Source organism: Euprymna scolopes, chromosome 6 (genome assembly GCF_053919585.1).
Source record: "Euprymna scolopes isolate OS-2025 chromosome 6, ASM5391958v1, whole genome shotgun sequence".
NCBI classification, from domain to species: Eukaryota; Metazoa; Mollusca; class Cephalopoda; order Sepiida; family Sepiolidae; genus Euprymna; species Euprymna scolopes.
Genome location: NC_136487.1, coordinates 162,318,825 through 162,338,014, shown reverse-complemented (window position 1 = coordinate 162,338,014; position 19,190 = coordinate 162,318,825). Strand labels below are relative to the sequence as shown.

General features: G+C 34.8%; 3 non-coding genes across 3 annotated transcripts; 1 reads left to right on the top strand and 2 right to left on the bottom strand.

The window, feature by feature from the left end:
• The first annotated feature begins 1,199 nt into the window (after positions 1 to 1,199).
• Trnag-gcc (transfer RNA glycine (anticodon GCC)) lies at positions 1,200 to 1,270 on the top strand. Its single transcript has one exon. It is a non-coding gene; the product is annotated as a tRNA-Gly (tRNA).
• A 9,185-nt stretch (positions 1,271 to 10,455) lies between these two features.
• Positions 10,456 to 10,526, bottom strand: Trnag-gcc (transfer RNA glycine (anticodon GCC)). Its single transcript has one exon. It is a non-coding gene; the product is annotated as a tRNA-Gly (tRNA).
• A 4,564-nt stretch (positions 10,527 to 15,090) lies between these two features.
• On the bottom strand, positions 15,091 to 15,161 carry Trnag-gcc (transfer RNA glycine (anticodon GCC)). The gene has a single exon. It is a non-coding gene; the product is annotated as a tRNA-Gly (tRNA).
• Between the last annotated feature and the right edge of the window lie 4,029 nt (positions 15,162 to 19,190).

The window sequence follows — 19,190 nt, the reverse complement described above, 5'->3', positions numbered from 1 at the left end:
AGTTCTATAATTGCCCCCCACCACCAAAAAAAGGACGAAAAACATGAAAATGTTTGGTGCTTATGTTTTTGTAAACCGCTCGTGAAAACTTTTTTTAAATGCATAAAAAACTACGTAAGACAAAAAAAAAAAAAAAAAAATATATCCAAAAAATACTATAATGTATTTTTTTTTTTTTTAAATTTTGTTTTAGACTGAAAATTCTGTTCTGAAAAAAAAAAATGTCTTCAACCCCACTTGGAGTGCTTTTCTTCTTTTTCATATAATTTTAAATGTTCCACAAAAAATTCGTACGCCATGTGAAAAGGCAGCTTGCTACGTGCAGGCACATTCAATAGCCGTCGTTTATGTTACCGCGCGCTTGCGCGTAGCGTAAACAGAAGCTGGAAAATAAAATGGGTTCAGGGGTTAATATCATGCCAGCGGTAACTTTGCGACGGGTTTCATTATCATGTTCGTTGTCAGCGACCTCGATTACCTTTAAAACAACAAATTAGAGTGGTCGGTGTTCGTTGTAGCGTATCCCTATATTTACCTAAAATTTTAATCCCTACACAGATTTTTATTTTTGTTTTGTTTTGTTTTTTTTGTTTTGTTTTTTTGTTTTTTTGTTGTTGTTCGTAAGCCTCGCACGCCGTAATTTAGTGACTTTTCCTTTTTAGTTGATGGGTCAACTGTGTCATCTGCTTTCTTTGTGTGTGTCGATATTTTTAACTAAGTTTTACTGACTCGGCAGTTTGCGGGGGGGTTGTTTTTGTTTTGTTTTTGTGTTTTGCTTCAAATGTCAATCTGATACGAGACTCCACTTTCACGGTTTTCACTCATCACTCTGTTATTTTATGCGTAGGACTCGACTTTCACCGTGGCTACCGATGGTCACGCTTTCACTCAAAAAAATGTTATTTTGTATTTTTTTTTTTTTTTACTTGAACGAAGTAAACAAGAGTTGTTTCCCTTGGACTTACAAATTCAGCGCAGCAATTCTATGACGTGTTCGCTTTTTACTGTTCAATCATAAAACAGAATTAAATGTCTTCATAAAATGAAACGTTTTAAATTTTCATTGCATTTATTTTTATAATTAAATGTGTATTCAAGTTTCTGCGTATGATTAAAAAAAAAAACGTACACGCATTACGTTTAAAATCTATGTAAATAAACGGTTTGAAATATAAATGTAAAGCCATGTGAAAGAGTGAGCATCGGTGGTTCAGTGGTAGAATGCTCGCCTGCCACGCGGGCGGCCCGGGTTCGATTCCCGGCCGATGCATTAGTGTTTTATGTTTTGTCAAACGGCATTTGTAGTAAATTGAAGTTAACCGAGATAATCCTATTATATACTCTCTGCATTTTTGCTAATTAGTTAATTGTTAAGAGGCAAGGCATATCACAGAAAAACAGGTACTACACTGCATGCAGAGTAATATATGTTTTAGCAACACAACAAATACTATATTACTCCCCTTCTCATAAGAATTGTAACATAAAAAGAAAACAGCTACTACACTGCTTTCCCTCAAAGAGGAGTTAATGCCTGGGTAATTGGTATCATCATAAACTAACATATGCTACACACTCAAAAAAACAGGAGATAATGCAAGCAAGGATGATCTCATGGACACAGCACAGATACTTCACCATTCCCATCCAAAAAGTAGTGGTAAGGCCTGGGATAGTTGTATTAGTAGGGTGGTTCCTGGACTTGGTCGAGTTACGATGTGCCTTAAATAAGTTTCCAGACTTTTTTCGTATGAGCACTAATTAATTTCAATTATTTATGAAACTCTAGTCCTTTTCGAAGTAATCTCCTCCGGTTGCAATGCACTTGTTGTACAGTTCCAGCAACTTCTGGAAGGTCTCATGAAAGTCCTCTTGTGCGAGCATGTCACTGACCTTCATCACAGCCTCTTTCTTCTCATCAATTATCTCTTAACAGCAGTCTCTAAGGTTTTCCTTGAGCTTAGGGAATAACCAAAAGCCACATGGATCAAGGGCTGGACTACAGGGAGAGTGAGGAACTGTCTTGATGCCCATCTTGGTCAAATAGTCTGTGACAAAGATGGAGCACTCTTGGGACAAACTTCACGCAAATCTTCTGCATCTTCAGTTCCTCATGAATAATTGTGTGTACGGTTCCCACACTGACACCAAATTGTACACTTATTGTTTCTATAGACACACGACGGTCCTTATCCATGAAATTCTTTATTTAGCCAATCAACTCTGGTGTTCTGACTTCCTTACTCTTCCCATACCTCTTATCATCTCTCACAGACTCCCTGCCTTCCTTGAATCTCTTATGTCACTCAAAAACTGATGCTCGATTCATGCAAGATGGTCCAAAAGCAGTCTGAAGCATTCCATACGTTTCTGTGACATTTTTTCCAAGTTTAAAACAGAATTTTATTGCATATCGTTCTTCTAAACTGTCCTCACGTCCAGATTGCATTTTTGAAATTCAACAACTATGACAATTATGCTTTAATAGAGTGTATTCCAATTCTTATTGTAGCTGTTCATTTGAACTTGAAATCATAAAAATTAGTTGGTCATCTCATGCGAATTATAGCAATAACATACTGAATTTTCAAGAGTCTGCGACAATTTTAAATGCCTGTACAAAAAAGTCTGGAAACTTTTTTAAAGCACTTGTATAATTTAAAAAAACATATTTTACCAAATAATGAGGGTCAAGGAGGATGGAGGTTTACAGTAGCTTTTACATTGGATAACAAATGTTTCCATATCTAGTAAACTACTTATCAGCCCCAAATTTAACTGTGATATTTGTTGTCAGCTTACCCGTACATAAAAGTCGACATTTTGAATGTGAACGGTGAGTTGTAGTTAATTTTTTTTTTAAATACTAATAATTATAATGACCGTAAACGGTCTTTTTCGAATCTTGGGATGAATTTCAAATCCAACCGTCCATCTTTTTTTATTATTCATTATTATATTTACCTAATTTCCAGGAAGTTAAACACAAGGTCAAGTGTGGATTTGATGGAAATATTTCTAGTGATTCGAACTTGCCAAACCCAGTCTTTTTTAGTCATGAAAGCATTGTAGAAGCCTTTCAGCATTTACCACGCTTAAACCTTTTTCACCTGAGTCTGACCTCTAACCAGATATACTGCACAAAATATAAGTACACTAGACACCCAGAAGAGGAAAAAGGACAAAAGAGAAACGAGTGAGAATTTGAACAGAAATTGATCGATATTTTAGATTTCATATACCAAAAAGAACGTGTACAAAGGAAAACTACATTTAATTATGAGACGAATACAAGATATACTCGATCATACATAGAGGAACGAACACCACGTTTTTTTTTTTTGTTTTGTTTTTCGTTTTTTTTTTTTTTCTGTTTTTGCACCCACCCACCCCTGCAAAAGGTGGATGAACCTGCAAATTCACCCTTGTCCGTTCGTCTGTCTGCACTTTTCTCAATAACTACGTCTTGGAATTTTTTTAAATTTTGCACAAACATTAAACATGATATGAGTAAAAAAAAGTAACAGAACGGATTTTCCAGAAAACATCTGGTTACCCCCCCACCCACCCACCCAAAAAAAAAGGATGCCTTTCGGGTTAAAATGGCTAAAATTGACACTTGTGCGCTTATTAAAAAAAATTGATGCCATGGATTTTTATAAAACTTTCTGAAAAATTGTGACAAAGTGATTTCTATATAATTTTGTTTGTCTATACTTCACAATAACTCTTGGATGTGCCCCAGGGGCTCTTTTAGGGCTAATAAAAACGCTCAATTTTGGGGACTATTTTACCATATTTGTCCAAAATTTTCTGTGTATGTCTATTTAGCAGTTTTTCATGGTGGAGAACTCAAATTTACATATGTTAAGGCCTAAAACTGCACCGTTTGTTCATTTTCACCAAGATTTGACAGCTCCTGGGGACTTTTGCGGCTAAATTGGGTGGGGGGACAAATGCTGAACTTAGTCATTTTTTTATGCCTCGTTCACTGTGCTCTCATGGGGGACCATGCATGCTTTACTTGTTTTTTTTACAAGAGAGTTACCACTTATTAAGGCCTATAAGCAACTCGAAAATAAGGTAAGGTGGTCACTGAGACAACAGCATAGTGATCGGTAGTAGTGGAAATTAGGCAGAATTAAATTATTTAAGGGAACGTTTCAACAAATAACTTGTTTACATTGAACTTGAAGATAACCATGTTGTAGTTAGCTGGAAAACAAGCCAGAGGAACCGAATTCCACAGATAAGTAGTTCTAGGAAAAAGGTTTGATCATGGAATTTGTGTTTAGATTTAAGCAGAGATAGAGTGTGGAAGCAACTGTTGATAGTTGCTGTAGCTAGACGAGTGTTTTTTTTATGAAAGTTGACACGGGGGAGGAAACCACAGATTGAAGCTCAGTCGAGCATTTACCATGAAAATAACGATAGAGCAGAGACAGACTGGCAACGAAAGAGGTTGCAGGGAAGAAAAAATTGTATCATCTACTAGATTTCAAAGCCGGTTTGGAACTCTGTCAAGACAGGATAGGGTGGTCCGAGCAGATCCTGCCCAGATATGGTGACAGTAATCAATGTTAGGACGTATCTGGCTCTTATGCTGGTATAAGATTGCGTCGAGAGTGAGATATCTTCTCGGGCGGTAGAATGATGAAGATGCAGTTTATTTTAGGTATGCCCTGACGCCAGACGATGGAAGAGATGGATCAGATCCAGCACGAAGCCAAGCGACAGCCGAAGTGGACAATGTTGCCACACGGACTTAGGGTCATGCACATTTCGTGTGCCCTGAGCAGCAGAGCAGTATTTTCCAGTGACCAGTGAGAGTCTGGTCACCCTGAGGGGTCAACCACTAGACAGTTAAGAATGTAGCCCTGCCGGGTTGCATTTATGATCCTGTAAGCCGGGAGCGACGAACATGGCCAGGGGTACATCACAAGTATGCTCCCGTGAACCAGGATCCGACGGATGCGGTCCTGGATATGACCTTTAACTATATCCGTTGGTGAGGCCCCAGCTTGCAGGCTTTGGGGAGTGTGGAGCCACCCTTTAATTGCCATTGCTCCCAGGTCCACTCTGACCCGGAGAGGTAGTACCTGTTAGGGTCCCAACTATGGGTTAAATAGAAACCGACTTGCAAAAAACAAATATATTCTATTAAAAAAATTTTCTTCAAAATGACTGGATTCGGCATTAAATAACCTGGAAAGGGTTGATATGCCGTAAAACAAAAACAACCAACCAACTGACGGATGCGGCCCGGTGTAAAGGGTTATAATAACAATTTAGTTGATTTTTAGAATAGCCAGCAAAGTATAAAAAAAAATGAGGTGAAAAAATAAATATAACGATTAAATGTTACGAAAGGCAAGCTAAGTTACTCTTCTACCTACATAAGTTTGGGTTTTAATTTATTTTAAAGTGATTTTCACTTGAAGATTAAGGTAGTGTAAAAGCTTGTCAAGTTGGGAACGAAAAATAAAATTGTGGTCTCATTAGAACCCTAGTCAAGCTTTAATAATCACTCAAAAATCGAAAATGAAACAAAATATGGGCAGAAAATTATATTTTTGTATGATGGTTGACATTTATTTAGTGTGTTTCTATTGGACTCATGAAAAAGAATTTCAGAACCTACCTGGAAAATATGCTCAGTGAATCAAGTGCAAGAGAGATATAAACAATTGTACTTAAACGGACGGTTAGAATCTTAAAAATATCTCTCGGTTTGAATGTATGACATATTCCATCACCACCTTTTTTTTTTTTTACATGGAGGTCACTGCTTATCAAGGCCCAGAAGCCAGTCGGGGATAGGGGTTATTCCGTGTAAAATAATCAATGGGATAATATCGTAGTAATCATTCATATTTTTTTTTTTTAAACAAAATTTCACAAAAATCAAAAGAAAATGGAGTGTGGGTTGCGGTTGCTATAGTTAACAGAACAAAAAAAGGAGGCATAAAAAAAAGAAATATGCAACAAGTACATGTTACCAAAGGCAAGATAAATTACTCTTCTACCTACGTGGATAAGTTTATTTGTTTGTTTGTTTTTATTTTACTTATTCTAAGACTTTTTTTTTCGTTTTTTGTTCAAAGCAAACATAGTCCACTCTATTAAGTTAAAACATAAAAAATTGTTACCCATCAACTCTGCAGGAAACCCTTGATAATCACGCAAAAATCGAAACTTAAACAAAATACAGATCGAACATTACATTTCCTCACGATTGGTGACATTCATTAGATGTGTTTATATCAGTATCACGTTTAATTTACGATTTTTGAGCAATTATCAAGAGTTCTTACACAGAACTGATATGTAACGATTTCTTTTTCATTGTAACTTCATAGAGTCGGCATTCGGTTTGCTTTGAACAAAAACGTTTTTAAATAAGTTAAAACAAAATAAATTTATCCAGATAGGTAGAAGAGTAACCTATCTTGCAGTTGATAACATTTATTTGTTGAATATTTGGTTTTTCAATCCCTTTTGTTCTATTAGTTACAATAACATATATCCGTCGACTCTCTTGTTCCTGGGTCAATTGTCTCTTCAGATTTATAGTTGTCGAGCGTATTTTACGACCGGGGAATACGAGGTAGCCTGCTAGTTTCTAATAAATGTTCAGTGCAAACAGACAAAAGTTTATAGAAGCTAGAAGTAATTGTAAGAAAGAAATAGCTAAGACAGATTACACTGAAATTACCAGAAAACACATTGAAGCACAGAAATTAGGAATTCATGATTTCTGGTAAATCTGCAACAGTGTAGTAAATAATGGGCAATCAACAATTTCCCCACTATCCAACAATCATGAGGTTGTTTGCACGGCAACCGAGAAAGCTAACCTGCTTACCCGTCGTTTTGCCTCAAACTCTACTTTGGACCCAGCAAACCATTCCCTCTCAGATTTTCCTTTACGGATAGAAAACACACTAGACGATCTGAAAATCACCCCTACTCAGGTGCATGATATCATAAAAGACCTAGATACTTCAAAAGCATGTGGACTTGATCTCATCCCAGCTTTGCTATTAAAAAAATCCTCCGCTGAGGTTGTTCCAGTTCTCTCCAAACTTTTCAACAAATGCCTTAACGAATTTGCTTTTCTGACTGCTAGAAAACTGCTTCTATGGTACCAGCTTACAAGAATTCTGGCGAAAAAACTGACCCATTAAATTATGGCCCCATTAGCCTCCTCCTTTCCACCAAAATATTTGAGTCCTTAATAAATTAAGCTTTAGTCCATCACCTTACAGCTGGTCAACTTCTGATTGGTCAACAACATGGATTTAGGCAAGCCAGTTCTACAGCAGATATCCTAACTGTAATCTCTTAACATATATACCATACACTGGATAAAATATGGGAGGGTAGAGCGGTAGCCCTAGACATATCTAAGGCTGTTGACAGGGTATGGCACAATGGTCTCCTCAGGAAAATCAAATCATACGGTATCACTGGACAAATACTTAACATAATTGAATCCTTCTTACATAAGAGAAGAATCCAGGTTGTCCTTGACATTTGTACATCTAAACAATATGCTATAAATGCGGGTGTATCATAGCGGTCGATCTTTGGACCTTTATTATTCCTGATCTTCATAAATGACCTCCTTGATAAAATAATCTCTAAAATGGGTATATTTGCTGATGACACGACGCTCTATAACATGCATGAGGGGAAACGAATGAACACATATCTAAGGCAATGGCAGAAATCCTAGAGCAGGGTTTTCCAGAGTGTGCTCTGCAGAGCCATGAGGTTCCATGGGGCTGCATGAGTGAAGCTGAGAGGCTTCGGACCCCCTTTCTTAAAGAGGACCAAATGTTTTATATGTAAAAATTAAATAGCTGCAGACATTTAATTATTGATCCTTTTTTTACTCGAAATAGACATGATAAATAAATAAAAGTGTAAAGGGTCTCACGATGGTTCATGTAAACAAAGAAAATAAAAAATAAATTAACAAAAAATGCAACAATTTTGAATTAATCAAAAAATTGTTAAAATTTGAAATTGTTTTCCATATTCATTTTAAAAATTATCTTGTTTGTGCTCCATGGAAAACTTTTGCCCCGCTCAGGGGCTCCATGGTGTCCTGAAGTTTGAGAAACCCTGTTCTAGAGGAAGACTTCCTGTTATATAGTCAGGTGGGAGATATATATTATAAAACGTGGCATATGTTGTATGTGAATATTTTCCATAACGACGTACACGTTTAATAGTTGGGTTTATCTTTTTTTTTCTGTATATTCGTGTGTGTGTAAATGCGTGTATGCATATACGTCGTATTATTTAGTTGATCGTCTAATGTGTATATTTTAATATTTATGCAACAGTTCTAACAGGGAACGATTGATGTGGATGCATCGAAACAGTTGTACACAACAGTTCTTTTTTAACATGTAAATAACACAACACATATTTTTTTTTTTTTTACACGGTGGTCACCAGTTATCAAGGCCCGGAAGCCACTCAGGGATAAGGGTTATTGCAAGTACAGTACGTTAGTGTTGAGATTTGATGAATTGTTTACTTAAGAGGGCGGTTCATTAGGAATTTGTTAACGTTGGACTTGAAGACATCCAAGTTGTAGTCAGGTGGGAAGCAGGCAGACGGAACAGAGTTCCACAGGTGTGCAGTTCTAAGAAAGAAGCTTTGTTCGTGGAATCCACGTTTTGATTTAGGCACAGATAAAGAGTGGGGGAAAACACATATCTGAATTATTTATGAACATTTATTCTCACGATCTGGCCGGCATTTTCAGAGATTACACGTTCTTTACATCTTGGCTGTCTGAAGTGACGCCGCTTCCCACGTCATCTTGGTCGTCCGTTCTCTCTGATGTCCAGCTAACGACTCATTAGAATCTCCCCAAATCTACATATATCACGTGTTTCTTTACGTCACATCATTACATGTTTCAGACCAACCTAATGTAACCCCAATCTAGTTATTTGTTTATGCAAAACCAAAAATAATGTTTTCATCTATTTTCTATTTTCACATTCCTTTTGCGATTTATATGTCAATCCTTTTTTCCCCCAATTTAATTGTTTATTCTTCTAATCATAATAATTGATCCAGTGGCCAGCCGTCGCTCAAATCAGTTAATAATAATAATAATAATAATAATAATAATAATAATAATGTTTTGACCCTTAGCCTTGCTTGCAACAGTTAACACAGATGCTACGCTATGATCACAGCCCAATGGGTCATAACATTACACTCCAGTCTGTAGTGGAATGGAGACAAAAATAAGTTTTCACAAGCGGTTTACAAAAATATACTTTTATGCTTTTGTTATTTTTATTTTTTCATTTTTATTTTTTATTTTTATTTTTTTTTATTTATTTTTTTTTGTTTTTTTGTTTTTTTGGTTTTTTTTTTTGGAGGGGGTATTCTATTATAGAACTTTTATGATTTTTAACAGGTGTTTCTGAAGTTTAAGTAACCGTTTTCCGTAATTAACGTGCCGATATTAACCAAGCAGAAGAACCGTTTAATATTTCACAAAAATTCCGTTTACCATGAGGGGGGGGGGCGCGGTGAAGAGGCGTTGGGTGTTGTGGTTCTTCTGCATTTAATTAAACGTTTTTCTGTACGTAACGCGGCGACATTAACCGAGCAGAAGAACCGTTTAATATTTCACAAAAATTCTGTTTACATTGGAGTGGGGTACTGGGGTGGTGAGGGGCAGGGATGTTGTGGCGGCCACAGGTGCTGCTCTGCTGCAGTTTAATTAATCGTTTTTCCGTAGGTATTAACCGAGTAGAAGAACCGTTTAACATTTCACAAAAATTCTGCTTACATTGGGGTTATGGCGCTGGCCGCCACAACCCCAATGTAAACGCCTCCCCAATGTAAACAGAATTTTTGTGAAATATTAAACGGTTCTTCTACTCGGTTAATGTCGGTGCGTTAATCAATCTGCAGAAGCACCTGTTAAAAGCTATACAAGTTCAATAAAAGAATGAAACACATATAAGCATGTTTTTGTAGACTGCTCTTAAAAACATACTCACGGTGTATTAGCGTCCTAAATTATGAAATGAAAAAATGAACGAATCTCTTAGTAAAAGAGAGTTGTCTCCCTCGGAACAATGACAAATTGTAAAATAGCGTCTCCAGAAAGCCGTCTACTCTAATAGTTTCTTCTCTATGACTGCTAGACTTTGGAATTCTCTTTCGGGTCCCTGCTTTCCTGACTGTACTGATATGCAGAAGTTCAAGTGTAATGTGAACAGACATCTTGCTGCTCAACTGCCTACATAGTATCCTTGCGAATTATGTCCCAGATAGTAGACTACTACATCAAATTGGCAATGTGCCTTGTTTGGGGTGAAAATGCAATAATAATAATAATAATAATAATAATAATAATGATAATAAAACATGAAATTAAAAAAAAAAAAAAGGACAGGAAAAGAAACGTAATGCATCGGCCGGGAATCGAACCCGGGCCGCCCGCGTGGCAGGCGAGCATTCTACCACTGAACCACCGATGCTTGACACAATGGTTTTAAAACGGAGCACATTTTATACAGGCAATAAAGAGATTATGCTAGAGATATATCGTTTTGACTGTTGAGATGTTCGTCAGCAATAAACGTATCAATTTACACACATTTCGTATATAAAATCACCCGGTGAAATTCATTCAAGGACTATAAAGTATGATTTCCGAAGAAATTGCTGTGATTTCCCCACGTTTCACTTTCAAGACTATTTGACTCATCGCTCTGTACTTCAGCGGATTCCACAAAAAAGGAGAGAAAGAAAGAGGAATTGTTTGCACATTATGAAAGAGAGGCGGAGAGAGAGAGACAGAGAGAGAGTGAGAGAGACAGACAGACAGACAGACAGACAGACAGGCAGACAGACAGACAGGCAGACAGACATAGAGTGAGGGAGGGAGAGGGGGAAGAGGAGAGAGGTAAGAATTTAAATAAAAATTGAGTTATATATTTTTTATTTTCATGAAATGTTACAAAAACAAAACAGAAAAATCAAAAATAAGGCACTCAAAAATTAGGAAAGAAGGGAGGGGGTCTTTTGTCATCCTCGTCACTCCACCTTTTCGGTTTCTAACTAAAGTTCTCATAATTCACTCTAATACTGCAAGCAACACAGGGGGTCGTCCTACTTAAGATTCTCGAATCAAGTGTTTTTTTTTTTAAATAAAGAAATACGTAATAGCATAAAATAAAATACGCATCAAATGCGCTTGAAAGCCAAATCACAATGTAATATTAGGAAAATAAACAAATATTTTACTTGTTTGAAATTTATCACAAATATATTTCAGGGGTATGCTCCATCCTCATACATAATTCTTTTTTCAATTAAAGGAGCAAGGACCAAGGTTTTATTAAAAAAAAAAAAAAATTTTAAGCGATTTAAAAAAAATAGGTTTTAAACTTCGGACTTTACAGGTAAATTTCTAAAAATAAAAAAAAAACTATTCTTTTTTTGTTTTAAATTTGAATATATTATTTATTGATCTTTTATCTTCAATTTGTGATATATAACACTTTGGTGAGTAAATTAATTATTTACTTTTTAATAGACATTTCAAAATGGGGGGCTTGAATTAATTCGACCCCCTATCTTTCCAAGCTTGTAACTACTCGAAAAAATGTAATTCAAACGCTAACTTTTTTTTTCAATTAAAGGCGCAAGGACCAAGGACTAAGGTTTCATTTTAAAAAAAAAATAAAAATACAAACAATGTGGTTAAAAAAAAAAGGTTTTAAAATTCGGACTTTACAGGTAAATTTCCAAAAAACTATTCTTTTTTTTGTTGTTTTAAATTAGAATATATTATTTATTAATCTTTTATCTTCAATTTGTGATATATAAAACTTTGGTACATAAATTAATTATTTACTTTTTAATAGACATTTCAAAATAGGAGGAGGCGTGAATTTAAAAAAAACGTTTGTCTAAAATATTATATTCGGTTTATTGGAAAGAGCATAAAATTTCACATTGACCCTGAAAATCTCGTAAAAATAGAATCAATAGAAAAATTTGGATAGATTTTTAAAGTTTAAAAATTGAAAAATATTGAACTCGTAAAATTAAATTAATTTCATTACTGTTTTCTAAAAATTAAAATAATAATATTTCTATTACTTTTTATACAACTGAAAATAAACAACCCACTTTTAAAAGAGAAATTACGAGTTTTTTTATATTTTATTCGCACTTCTGACCAAAAACCGATGCTTCCCATTGGAATCATAAATTTATTATGGTTCTAGGTATGTCCACATATATTAAACCCGCCATGACAGATATACTATACATCTACCTGCATTCTATACTCCTTCTATATTGTCGGAATTTGATCTTGCTTCCAGATAAATTCGACGCTAAAGTAACTAACCTGAAAAAAAAATGACAGTATGGAATTAAAAAGGGGTGGGATAAAGAATAAAATATAAAGGTCTTGCTTTGAAACGAAGAAGAGATATTATTCAAAATAAATTTAGTTGCAAATTTTTCCCTTTGCGAGCATTAAACTTATGAAACGCCAAAGTAACATGTAATAAAAAAGGATTTTGCAACGAGAAAGTAATTGTAAAAAATTAAAAATACTTGAAGCACTATATATAAAAACCCAGCACCTATCTATAAATAGCATTAATTTTGAAAGTAGCAATAATGTGCTGAAATGTTTAGCATAACCAGTATACGACTGGTTTTACTAACATTGCCTTTTATCATCCTAATTTTTAATCGAGTTTTTTTATCACCCGTAAATGTATATTTTAATCGACTTTTCATTGACTCTTTTTATCATTCGTAACTATATATTTCACTTCTATTTTTAATATTTTATCTCCACCTGATGATGATTCAAGAAAGAATCGAAAGCGCTCGTGTGAACCATCGAACAATTGTAAATACCTTCCATCTTGAAGTTAAAAAGATTTTACGAAAGATCGAAAAAATGAAAAAAAGGAATCATTAAGCAAGCAAGGTATCTCTGTTGTTTTTAATAATGTTTGCCTGAATGAAGGAATGCTGCCTAAATAAACTAATATATATATATATATTAGTGGCCTGGCAAGGCTACAAGGGAAAGAGCCAAGCAAAAGAATCCAAAGAAAAATTCGTCCCAAAGCAGCAAAACTAAAGCTGGCTTGCCAGGACACTATATATATAAATGTATCCTAATTTGGGCATATTTTATTCGTTAGAAATATAGGTTGTTTTTAGCCAATTGTAATAAAATGTTAAACATAGAATAGTGTTATAAACTTCTATAAACCTACAAATTTCATGTAGTTTCGGCCCATAGAACCAAAGATTTCAATATTCAATTTGGCGACGAGTATAGATATATCCATATATAGATATACCAATATTTTTAGCAATTTTATAAGTTCTGAATCTCAACAACTACTGATTAGAATTTAACAAGTGAAGGCTTGTTGGAAAGCTAATAACCTGAATTTTGTAGTGGGCTATGAGACATTTGCCCTCAAAGTCGCACATTACTATTTTAAGAAATGGGGATCACTTTTCTATATTAATGTAACGTAAAATCAGCACCCACTTTATGGCCAGCTTGACTATAAAGTGGATGTCAATTTTACGTCAAATTAATACAGAAAAGTAATCATCCACTTTTTAAAATTATAATTTTTTTATATCTTGGAAACTACTCGTTTCCTGTGGGTTTTCCTGTTATTTTCGTTTTCAGCATCATCGAACACCTATAATAATGATAATTTTAAAGGATTTTTCCTGGGTGAAAAGATACTGCACCTTTACTAATACTTCAATCATAGTCATTTGTTTTCCTAGTTTTGTATATAAATTACAAAATATCTGATATTTCCCCAAAACCTCCGGCCTTGATGGAGGGAAGACAAAAACTTGTTGCTATGGTTTCAAATGATCTGAAGTAACAGCAAGGGGAGACTTGATTCCAAATATTTCCCATTCGTTAAATCTCCCCTCTTTGGTTTTCGTACATAAAGTAAATTTCACAATGTATAAGGCTTATTTGACACTGAATCGTACTCAATTTCCAAAAGAGGGAAGATATGACACAGGAGAAATATTTGGAATCAAGTCTCCCTTACTATTATTTCAGATCATTTGAAACCATAACAGGAAGTTTTTGTCTCCCTTCCATCAAGACCAGAAGTTTTGGGACGTTCCGAGTTGCAATAGCCTAAAAGTACAGGCGGACGCAAAAAATATATGAGATGTGTTTTTCATGAAAAATAATCTTTCTTTTTTTCAGTTTTAATGATAAACATATCTATAAAAACAAAACAAAAAAAAAAGTGAAATGCATCGGTCGGAAATCGAACCGGGATATCCGCGAGGCGGGCGAGGATTCTACCACTGAACCACCGATGTTTGACGGTAGGGTAACACGTCAACTCTTATTCAGTCAATAGAAAAATGTAGATAGAGATATAACACGACGAAATGCGTTTCAGCATTACCTGAATCAAATCTCAAGCAATAGTATTTTTTAGCTCCTTACATCAAGTGACTTCATGCCTTGTCTGGGGCCATTTCCATTTAAAAGAATTTCACGTTCCGAGTTGCAATAGCTTAAAAGTAAAAGGCGGACACAAAAATATATGAGATGCGATTTTATGAAAAGTATTTTTTTTTTTTAATGTTTCGTTTCCTGAAATTAAGTTTTTTTTAATTTACCTATTTTAATTGATGACCATACTATATAACAAGTTTTAAAACAGGCAACTGCAGCGGCAAGGAACCGAACCAGAGCCGCTAGAGTAGCAAGGGAGCATTCTACCAGTGAACCGCTGATGTTCCACAAGTTAAGCCCTTTAACAGCGCACCTGTTATACAAATAATATAAGTCACATAGTGAGATAAACAATTCATTCATGAAAGAGCAACGAATGTCAGACAATGTTAACGCCGGAAGACCGTACAAATTTCAACTTTAGTCATTTCTCATACTTAATACGATAAGAGATTTTACCGTGTATTTTTATGCATGTTATACATGCAAATTGATTCGTTTAATGCCGACGAGCATATAAACGTTATATATGAAAACAAAAATTCTAATGCATCGGCCGGGAATCGAACCCGGGCCGCCCGCGTGGCAGGCGAGCATTCTACCACTGAACCACCGATGCTTGACAATTGGTCGTGTAACACATCAACTCTTATTTAGTCAGCAGAAAAATGTAAATAGAAATATAACACGGCGTGATGCATTTCAGCATTACACGAATCAAATCTCAAGCAAAAATATGCAGTTAAAACGAATAGTATAAAACGTATAAGTCGCACAGCGGAAATTTCGGGTTCAAAATATTTGTAGCGTCTTAGATAAACCACGGTGTTGTTTTAGAAATATATTATAATTCATGTTGAGAATTAAAATGCGATTCTTGCTGAATGAGAAAAATCGACAGAAATGTATTTTATGAATTACTGAGAATAGAAGTGCTTTGCTTCACTTCGCTAGATTAATATTATATCCTAAAAGGTAAAATGCTCTAAACCTTTAATATGTTTTTACTGCCTGCTAGGTAAAAAAAAAAAAAAAGAAGAAGCCGTACACCAATATTTACGGAAATTCAGCCAGTATATTTTGTGAGAAATTTTGCAGAAATAAGCAGGCTCCTTATTGGTCGGTTTGTCCGCCCACGATTTTGTTTCAACCATTCAGATGGTTTGTTATTTACTAATTGCCGAGGATGTGCTTGGCGCCAAATTTACCTTTCAGATCATCAGTTCCGATACAGACTCGCTTGAAGATGGACACTTGAAATTCACTCGAGGCTTGTAGCCTCAAAATTACTTTGTCTCTTTGAGGCGTATTTATGCCCTAATGTGGGGCGAAATATTATTATCATTTGCAAACACTAATACCCTTTTGTTGGGCGAAGTATTATTGCACGCTGCTGCTGTGCTTTGCGAATCAATTGACTTTCATCATTACAATATAATATCTGTCAGAGACGAAAATAAGGTCAACAGTTTGACCTGTCATTTGTCCGTCATTTGGACAGTTATCTACAGAGGACTCCGCGAAGCTACCCGACTTGCAATAATCATCTTGGAAGATATCACTCAACTCTTCAACCTGTGCAGCGTTCTTTTTCGGTGGAGTTTTGTACCCAGTTTTTATTGAAGATGAACTATTACCCCGTTGGGAATGTTATCAGCTCATTACGAACGGCAGATAGCTGAAGATAACACATATTTTGCAACTTGGATCTTTTTTCTTTAATCAAATTTACGTTGGAGTCTAAAAGGTGAGCCTGTTGTAATTCTGATTGGTTTCCTTTCATTCTGCCAGGGGCAAAACCTATGTGTGGAATTTCCTCACAATTTGTTTAAAAATTCAACTCACATTTTAAAAACAATTCTTAACATGAGAAGAAGTAATTAGCCTTGTTAATGTTTCCTTTGCTTGTCAATTAACCTTAATAAGATCGAAAATGGCTGTCGACAACTTACACCGATAAAATTTCATTTTAGTTGGGGGGTTTTTTAAACAAAGATGTAGCAGTCACAAAGACCTAGTTTCTCTTGTGAATCAATGCCCCCTCCCCAAGCTGTTCGGCTGACAGGGCGCATTGATTCATCGGTCCCCTAAAGAACTACTTTTTGGAACGACAGAGTCATAAGTCAGAACCTGACCTCCAACCAAGCAACACCTGTCCTCTCTTGTCCACTGTCCACCGGACATCTCTACTTAGCATCGACGGCCTCCGCCTGAAAACAACTGCTATCAACTGTCATTAGCACGTGCTAAATTCACCAAAAGAATATTGTGAATAAAAATGATAAAACAAAACATAATTACTGAACAAAACATCCTTATGAGTTTACTAGCAGGGAGACCTGACGTTACTCGGGATTGAATGATGATCAACGACTGTTTCACACACCCATATTTTTATTGTCATCGAAATCAGTGAAATCGACCATTTTTGTTCAATCAAATCGATTGATTGCCTGCTCTAGTTGGCGATCATTGCAGTGCACCTAGAGGAAGCTTCACGTGCCTCTGCAGTGACTTAATCCACAATACATTGAAATCTATATTGCAGTATAGAGAACTTACTGTTGATTTTATAAAAATATTTTTTATATATAATGACTTGAATTAGATGGAGTTATCTCCCCTAGCAACCCCTACCTCAAAGCTAAAATTGTTAAGATAGCTTCGTCGCGAGGAGTCTAACTAAAATTTAATTTTCCTCTGTAAAAAAAATAATTGATCAAATTCAGCAATTTTTCTTTTATGATAATGTAATTCCATAACAGGTGCGTAAATAATAGCGATTTTTCTTAATTTTTGTTTTTTAATATCCTTGCTCAACTGCATAAGCACCCGAAACTGTAAAGTTCCATTAGTATTTGGTTTATTTTTCGATTTTTGAGCGATCATCCAGGGGCGTCATCTAGAGCTTATGTGCAGCCATTTTGTTTTCGTTCTTATTTTATAAAGATTTATAAAGTAAAAAGAAAACTGACTTTTATTTTTAACTTTTTCATCAATATCTATCTCCTGGTAATAATAAATGGTAAAAAAGAGAAAACAAAAAGAATAATAAAAGGAAGGGCCGAATAAAAAAGGAGCAAATGAAAACTACACCCGGACAGTAAATTGATTTAGTCCAAATTTTATTAAATGAATAAGAGGACGTTGCTTTGTTTGCCGACGCAAGTGTTAACTTTGTCACCATGTACCAGCTCACCACTCCGATTTTTCAAAGAACAAAGAAAAAAGTAATTGTCTGTATTTTTGAGATGAGGTGTTTTCATTGATTGAGATTGTCGGACTGACTTCCTCATCTTGGTTGTTGTAAAAAAATTAAAAATACTTGAAGCACTATATATAAAAAACCAGCACCTATCTATAAATAGCATTAATTTTGAAAGTAGCAATAATGTGCTGAAATGTTTAGCATAACCAGTATACGACTGGTTTTACTAACATTGCCTTTTATCATCCTAATTTTTAATCGAGTTTTTTTATCACTCGTAAATGTATATTTTAATCGACTTTTCATTGACTCTTTTTATCATTCGTAACTATATATTTCACTTCTATTTTTAATATTTTATCCCCACCTGATGATGATTCAAGAAAGAATCGAAAGCGCTTGTGTGAACCATGGAAAATTGTAAATACCTTCCATCTTGAAGTTAAAAAAATCTTACGAAAGATCAAAAAAATGAAAAAAAGAATCATTAAGCAAGGTATCTCTGTTATTTTTAATAATGTTTGCCTGAATGATGGAATGCTGCCTAAATAAACTAATATATATATATATATATATATATATATATATATATATATATATATATATATATATATTAGTAGCCTGGCAAGGATACAAGGGAAAGAACCAAGCAAAAGAATCCAAAGAAAAATTCGTTCCAAAGCAGCAAAACTAAAGCTGGCTTACCAGGACACTATATATATAAATGTATCCTAATTTGGGCATATTTTATTCGTTTGAAAATATAGGTTCTTTTTAGCCAATTGTCATAAAATGTTAACCATAGAATAGTGTTATAAACTTCTATAAGCCTACAAATTTCATGTAGTTTCGGCCCATAGAACCAAAGATTTCAATATTCAATTTGGCGACGAGTATAGATATATCCATATATAGATACACCAATATTTTTAGAAATTTTATAAGTTCTAAATCTCAACAACTACTGATCAGAATTTAACAAGTGAAGGCTCGTTGGAAAGCTAATAACCTGAATTTTGTAGTGGGCTATGAGACTTTTGCCCTCAAAGTCGCACATTACTATTTTAAGAAATGGGGATCACTTTTCTATATTAATTTAACGTAAAATCAGCACCCACTTTATGGCCAGCTTGGCTATAAAGTGGATGTCAATTTTACGTCAAATTAATACAGAAAAGTAATCATTCACTTTTTAAAATTATAATTTTTTTATATCTTGGAAATTACTCGTTTCCTGTGGGTTTTCCTGTTATTTTCGTTTTCAGCATCATCGAAAACCTATAATAATGATAATTTTAAACGATTTTTCCTGGGTGAAAAGATACTGCACCTTTACTAATACTTCAATCATAGTCATTTGTTTTCCTAGTTTTGTATATAAATTACAAAATATCTGATATTTCCCCAAAACCTCCGGCCTTGATGGAGGGAAGACAAAAG